At 35.9% G+C, this 7,851-nt stretch overlaps 2 long non-coding RNA genes across 2 annotated transcripts; one reads left to right on the top strand and one right to left on the bottom strand.

Moving 5' to 3' along the window:
• Positions 1-4,575: 4,575 nt before the first annotated feature.
• Positions 4,576-4,978, bottom strand: LOC115769279. The gene is made up of 2 exons (XR_004018730.1): positions 4,707-4,978; positions 4,576-4,631 (listed from the first exon to the last, which is right to left on the bottom strand). It is a non-coding gene; the product is annotated as an uncharacterized LOC115769279 (long non-coding RNA).
• Positions 4,979-6,428: 1,450 nt separating this feature from the next.
• LOC115769285 lies at positions 6,429-6,701 on the top strand. Its single transcript, XR_004018731.1, has 2 exons — positions 6,429-6,570; positions 6,646-6,701. It is a non-coding gene; the product is annotated as an uncharacterized LOC115769285 (long non-coding RNA).
• Positions 6,702-7,851: the final 1,150 nt, after the last annotated feature.

Here is a 7,851-nt window from a genome sequence, read left to right as displayed (position 1 = left end):
AAGATCGTCCTTGTAGTTTCAGAGGTATTGCGATTGTACTGAAATTTCGTGATTTCAGCCAATTTTCCTTGCGTTCGAATATGAAATTTTAACAAGTCCATGATTCTTAGATGACCCCCTAATTTTTTGATGTAGCTCAATGCGGTTGGCCGCTACGATCCTAACGCGGTATGTCCTTTGAAAATCTGCAAGGAATTGCCGAGCTATGGTAATTTTCTCTTCTCAAATACCCTTATAAATATCATTATTCAGATCATGTTAAAGGTTCTATATAAGCTCTGAAAGTAATAGCATACCTGTATTCAGACCATTTCGATGCGCATTTCGCAGCGAACTGATCCTGTAGATTCTAAAAGGACTATATAGATGGTATGATATTTCAAGCATACTAAGGATCGTAAGGGAGCGGAGCTGCTGCTGGGGCGGCTGTAAGAAAAACAATGCATGTTTTTGGACTACATTCTTGCATATTTGTAGAATTGGATCCTGTGGTATGGAATAGGGGTAAGGCAAATTTAGCTGAAATACAAAAATGTTTAATTTAATTATTGTTTTAATTGCTTAGTCTCGTGTGAATTAAGTCCGATCTTAGATATATATATCTTCTTAAGCCTGAGAACGTCTATAGAAGCGATTGGAGCTATTAAAACGCAAATTTTTGAATGTCCTTATCCGAGGAGTCATGAAAGGTATACCAAGATCGGTCAATATAGTAAGAGTGGTTCCTGTATTCAAATTTTTGTAAATATATCAAAAATATATTTTCAATAAATTTTTTAACATTTCTTAACAACATGCAAAATAATTTAAAACAAAATAAGTTTGGGCTTTATTTATATGTACATCTGAAAAGCTAGCCTTGCATTCATTTTACTGCGACTAGGAATGTGTGTGTGTGTGCCCAAAGAGAGCATAAACTTAAGTGAAGTTTCCATAGCAAAATAAAATGTTAATGTTAATAAGTTTACAGTTCTTCCCTTCTACTATTATAACAGCGCTCAGCTCTGCTTTCAGCTGCGATCCGAGCTCGTCCACCCACTGTTATCGCCTTAGGCTAAAAGAAGCCAACTTTTACGCTCAAAGTATAGAAATACACATGAATGTGTATGAGTAAATGTGTCTGTGTGCTTGGCTTCCGCAACGCGTCTTAGCTCTGCTCTCAGCTCAGTTCTCAGCTACGTGGTATTCTCAAAGAAGACGTACATATGTCTGCCTTGCATTCTTATTCGTTTTGCCTCTACAACTGTAATTCCCATAAATATATATGTTTGTAAATAAATATGTATGTATACGAATATATATGTATATTTAAATGCGTGCATGTACTTATCAACTTGCATTGGCGTTGTTGTTGTTGGCATGAAATAAATAAACCTGTTAATTTAATACCTTTGTCAAGTTGAATCTCTCTAGTTTACACTATCCGTAAGCACACATTATTAGTCGAAGTAAAACGTATTTAAACATTATATTAATTATTAAAATATTAAATTAAGGCCAATATGGAGGAGCCATATTAAATGAGGATCAGCTTTTACTACTGTCATATTTAACTTAATGAATAGTTATATTCGTATAAATATTTTGAGGTATAAATATATTTAAATTATTTATTGTTTTGTATTTATTCAAATAAAAAACACCTTTAATTATGTCAACATGGTTCAAGTAAAGTTCCATCTCCAAATATCGGACGCACACAGCCGGCAGCTGTTGATGGATCTTATCTTCAATTTGAATAAGTATGTGTGTGTGCGAGTGGGAAACTGTTGCGCTCAACAGCAGCATGTGAGCACGTGAGCTTAACTGAGTGCGTTAACGTGGTTAATGTTAATGTGGAATTTGAGCGCCATTCTGTTATTCGGGCTGAGAGAAGAATCCACTTTAACATTGTGTTCTGCTGTGCTGTGTGCGAAATGGCATTTTATGTTTACATTATGTTATTGCTTAGACTCGCAGTACTATCGAATATCCTCTAAATGTTAAGCTCTTAATTTAATCAAATTCGCACAAATGGGCTTTTGTTATGAAAATCTATCCATACAAAAAAAAACTGCCTGAATTTAAATGTTTTAAATAATGCATTATTCGGCAACAAGCCTGAATTATGTCTATTTACATTTACCAATTGCTATTTGTATTAATTAATTAGTAGTGCTTATCACAAGAAAGGTGTTAACTCATTTGCTTGATTAAACTCGCTAATAGTTCGCCTGTCCACGTAGAGAACACAGTTAGGTGTTGAAATTGTGCTTAAGTTTGTGAAGGAAGTTCAGATGAAAATTGCGCTCGAGTTTTTGTGGAAGGCGGCGCCGAGTTGCTCGCAACTTATCCTAAATTACAATCACTTAGAACAGTTTTAGCAGACATTATGCACTCATTTTAGACTTCCGTCTAATTTACATGATATTTAAATTATGTTGCCAGCCAGGGCGCTGTTGCTACCACCGACCAATATGGAGCAGCTTCATCAAAATGCCTGCTTCGTCGTCCTGCCTGGTCCTGCGCTTGGTCTCTGCTTTGTGTCTGGGAGTCCTTTTCTGTTCAAACTTGCAGCAGCTGCCGCCGCATCTACTTTGTAAAAACTTTCGTACGCAACGGGAGTGGAGTGGAAGGCGCGGGTGGGTAGCTGCGGGAAGCATTGGCTCCAGCTTGGTCTTGGCTTAGCAGCAGCAGCAGCAGTGGCTGCAACTGCATAAAATTTCGCCAATATAATTTTAAAGAGCAGGCCACGGCGGCAAGTGGCTTCCTGTCCTGCCATGCCCAGCCTGTCTGCCCAGCTCTGCCCTATCGTGTCCCATCCTATCCGTTGGTTCTATCTGTCTGTAAGCTTTTGCAATAAAAATGAATTAAATGCAATGAAGCGGCTGCTGCTCATCCTGTCGCTCCTGTTGCTCACATCCTGGGCGAACGCCTCGGGCGTCGCGCAAATTGTTGCAACAAAGTGATGCCCCAGACTGTGGCAAGGTGGGCGCCCAGCAACTGGTGTCTGTTATTGTTGGGTTAGCTCAGGTACACCGAGCTAAGTATTATAGTAGAGTACAGAAACAGAACGGTACATAGATTCGCTTACAGCCGGTTGGCATTCGCGCCACGCCCACTCATGGTGCGACCGCCTGCTGCATTTAATGGCAATTTGTAGTCGGTGGGCGGCTGCCTCATGCAAATTTGTGGCTTATAGTTTATCAAGCCCAACTTTCGCCATACCCCTCCCACCCCTCCACTTGAGGCATGCCAAATGCGTAAGTTTGCATAAACTGCGTAGGTGCTTGCTTGTTAGAGGCGGTACGGGGTGGGTGGAGCGGTGGGCGTGGCAAGTTTGTGTTGCCGGCCAGGGGGAAGGGAAGGGGCGTGTGCATGCTTGCCTTTGTTGCGGCTTTTATGGCTTTTAAGTTGCGAGCCGCGTCAAGCGGCATTTTTGACTAGGTTAAGTGAAATGAAGTTATTTAAGAACGAAGGGTGGAAGAAGTTGAAGGAGGGCTTAAATTGCATAAAATTTGCAAGTGCTTCCCGTTTGACTGGGTCAAATAAAATGCAGTTGGAATTTTTATGAGTCTGGGCTGAGGATGAAATTATTTGATTAACGACAATTGAATAATATGCCACGCAATTTACATAGCTGTGATGAAAGAGCATTAAAAGTATGAAATGAAAGAATGTAAATATTCAAATTATTTTATAGATGGGAATATCTGAATTGAAGCAGCAGCTACCTGGGTTACAGCTGCCAGGTTTGTGACTCGGAAATAAAGGACTTACTCAATTCTCTTAGACATATTTCAAATGGAGCGGCGATTATGGATGATCCTTACAACCAGGTTTGTATTTTAGATTTTCTATATAATTTATACCCCTCATGTCGCCAAAAATGTATGAGGGGAACTTATATGTAAGCAAAACCAAAATATATACTATATATAAGTAAATTTAACTCTATAAAAATAAATACATTTTAAGTAATTTCTAATAAAAAATTAAGGTAACAAACAATTATAAAACAAAAGTAAATGCTTTATATTTAAATAAATAAAAATATACAACAAAAAAAAATAACATTTTATTTATAATATATAAGAAACATATTTCAAAATATAATTTAGGCAAATTGTTAAATTTAAAATAGAAATACATTTAAATAAAAAAATACATGAAAAAAATTAAAAATATTTTGTGAATAGTAACTTTGAATAAATATAAAAAAAATTTCACATTGTAAGAAGTTAGAATATAGAAATTATAATATACTAAATAATAATATATTCACTTATATTTCTATTATTACACTCGTTTTGTCGAACATTACTAAATAACTAAATAATAATAATTTAAAAAATACATTTAACAAATGATAAATTTATGATAAGAACAACTTTGCAAAAGTATAAATTCCTCATTTTTGTTACTATTATCTATACTACATACTATTCCTAGGGGATATACAATACGCTGAATATTTTGCTTATAAAATATCAAGTATATTACACTTACAAGTACGTGTTACTGATATATTTTATATTTATTTGTTGGCTGGCTCGAGGTCCGTGTTTGTTAAAACAAACAATGAAAACAATTTTATTTTAATTTTCTTCCGATATATTTCGGTTGCACATCGGCAAACCGTCTTCAGGGCACTAACACCAAGATACAAAAAACAATTAACAATTATAATACAATAAATTAAACATTATTTCGAACATTTTACATACATTATTTTACACGTCTGCGCTTTTTGACGTGGAGATTGTTACTGAGGTTGTTTGGCTGTTTAAGGGGTGTCTGTACAAGTGAGCGCAATTTTCTGTGTCTGTCTTGTAGTTTAGTCGTTTGTTGGTTGGTGTGTTAATTATGTGTAGCATTTCCAATGTGTGTCGCTTGTTATAGTGTTGTTCTTGTTGTAAGATTGTTGTTTCATCAAAATTTGGTGTGTGGTTGCTTTTTATACAATGGGTCATAAGTGCTGTTTTCTGTATATTATTTTGATGTCTTCGTTTGAAGTCCGATTTATGTTGACTAATCCTTGTTTTTAGCTTCGATTTTGTTGTACCTATGTAGACACTATTGCACTTGTTGTTGTTTTCCCCGCCACATGGTATTTGGTAAACGACGTTGCTTTTGTCGATCATCGGGATTTTCGACTTTATCTTGTTGAAGAATTTTTGTAATGTATTCGTCGGTTTGTGTGCTACTTTTATATCTTGTTTGTTATAACAGTCTGAGTTTGTGAGGCGTTCTGATAGTCGTGGTACATATATTAGTAATTTGTATATTTTAGCAGGTTCTGTTGGCTTTTTTCTTTCGATTTGTCGTCTTTTTAATAATGTTTTGATTATATTTGGGGGGAAGTCATTTTTGGTCAAGAGTTTTTTGATTTCATGTTCAATTTCTTTGTGGTATATTGTGTCCGATATTTTCATCATTCTATTCATACAGCCTAGTGCTGTATTGATTATCATACTCTTTGGGTGGTTTGAATTGAAGTTGAGTATTCGTCCGGAGGCTATGGGTTTCCTATAGCACTTTATTTTGAGTGTGTTGTCCATTCTGCTTACAATAGAGTCTAAAAATGGTAATTTCCCGTCCTTTTCTAATTCCATTGTAAATTTTATCTGTTTGTGGAAGGAATTCAATTCTTTTAGAATATTTTCCACGTCTATTTTGTTCGTTATGGCAAAAAGGTCATCTACATATTTGGTCAAGAGTCTTGGTTTTATTTTTAATTTATCTGTAATCTTGTCCAACAGTTCCTCCATTAATATATCTGCGATTACTGGGGAAGCCGGTGATCCCATTGGCATTCCCTTAAGTTGTGTGTATATTTTGTCTTCGTATTTGAAATATCTGTTTTCCTGTATGCAAAATCTAACTATGTCCATAAATAGTTGTTTCGGTATATTCGTGTGCTCTTCTAATTTGGTCCATTTTTGTCTTATTGTGTCAAGTGCTAATTCTATTGGTATGCTGGGAAATAAGGATACTACGTCAAAAGATACTAATGTTTCCTCTTCTCTAATCTGGTAGTTGTTGACTCTGTCTTTAAAATCTACCGCGTTCTTGATGTTGTACCTAGAGTCCATTGTCAGATTTTTTAATATTTGTATTATATATTTGCACAGCCCGTAAGATGGAGATCCGATGGAAGAACATATTGGTCTCAGTGGTGTTCCTTCCTTGTGTATTTTTGGTAGTCCATATATCCTCGGAGGTACCGCTGTTGTTGTAGTCATCTTATTTCTTTCGTCCTTTGAAATAAGACCCATCTTGAATAATTGTGCTACGAAGGTGTTATTCTTTGTCTGTAGTCTTGATGTCGGATCCAGTCTCAGTGTTCTATACGCGCATAAGTCGTCTAAAAAAAAAAATTTTGATGAAACAACAATCTTACAACAAGAACAACACTATAACAAGCGACACACATTGGAAACGCTACACATAATTAACACACCAACCAACAAACGACTAAACTACAAGACAGACACAGAAAATTGCGCTCACTTGTACAGACACCTCTTAAACAGCCAAACAACCTCAGTAACAATCTCCACGTCAAAAAGCGCAGACGTGTAAAATAATGTATGTAAAATGTTCGAAATAATGTTTAATTTATTGTATTATAATTGTTAATTGTTTTTTGTATCTTGGTGTTAGTGCCCTGAAGACGGTTTGCCGATGTGCAACCGAAATATATCGGAAGAAAATTAAAATAAAATTGTTTTCATTGTTTGTTTTAACAAACACGGACCTCGAGCCAGCCAACAAATAAATATTGAAATATGGAAAGGTCGCCAGAGCCATCAATAGATATATTTTATATTTAATAAGCAAAATAACCACCGTATTGTATTTGCCAAAAAAGTGTTGAATTTTAAAATTGTAGCCTTCACTAATAAAAAAAAATTAAATCATTTTAATTGTAAAAATATATGGACATATTTCTTTTCCTTTTGGGGTTCTGTAAGCTAAAGTTTTTCCTGCACACAAGTAAATTGATTGGAACAGGTTTTTTGTGCAATGAAAATTTGAATCTTTTTGAATTTCGTGCATGCTTCGATTGTATATTTAAAATTTCCCAATGGCAAACGCAAGCCGACAAAAACAGGAAAATCGGTTGAGGGCGAAATTAAATGAAATTAAATTAATATATATATATATATATATATAAATACACACAACCTAGCTGAAAGCTAATTGTGGAGAAAGCACCCAAAAACAAATTAAATATTTAGACAAAAACAACAAAATGCATAATATGCACATTTAGCGTATTTATGAAGTATTAACTGTTAATAAATGTTAAAAAAATGCTGCATAAGCTGCGTCGTGTGGCAAATAAAAGTAGTCAAATAAAAATGGAAAGCAGCTGCAACATTCAAGTAGCTGCCAGAGAATACCAGGGTCAGTTGGGGGTTACCAAAGAGAAACTTTCTTTTTCAGTTGCGTTTCTCTCGGCTGAGTTTACTTAGAGGAAAAGTGCGTCCCACATGGCGTATGAAAGTTGGCAACTTGTGCGCGTGTTGAGCGAAAAAAAGAAGAGGAAGTGAAATAAAGGCCAGGCAGACGGAAGACGGGGGAATTGCGCTTAATACTGTTTCTGCTGTTGTTGCTGTTGTTGTTGTAGTTGATACAAACAAAGAATGCAAAATTGCACTGAGCTATGCAAATTTGTTGTTGTGCTTTTTAGCCGTGTCTGCAGCTGAAGCTGAAGCCGAGGCTGGGGCAAATCAAAGCCAATGCTCAAGTGAAAGCGGAAAGTGAACGAATCGGAACAGCGAATGGCGAAAACGTTAGCAGTACAAAAGCGAAGTTCATTTAACCCGACTGCCCCATACTCTGTTCACCGGCTGATAACAACTA

Source organism: Drosophila novamexicana, unplaced genomic scaffold (assembly GCF_003285875.2).
Source record: "Drosophila novamexicana strain 15010-1031.04,08,12 unplaced genomic scaffold, DnovRS2.1 tig00004549-arrow-arrow-pilon, whole genome shotgun sequence".
NCBI lineage: Eukaryota > Metazoa > Arthropoda > Insecta > Diptera > Drosophilidae > Drosophila > Drosophila novamexicana.
The sequence above is the reverse complement of the archived record's forward strand: the minus strand, read 5'-3'. Positions and strand labels throughout refer to the sequence as shown.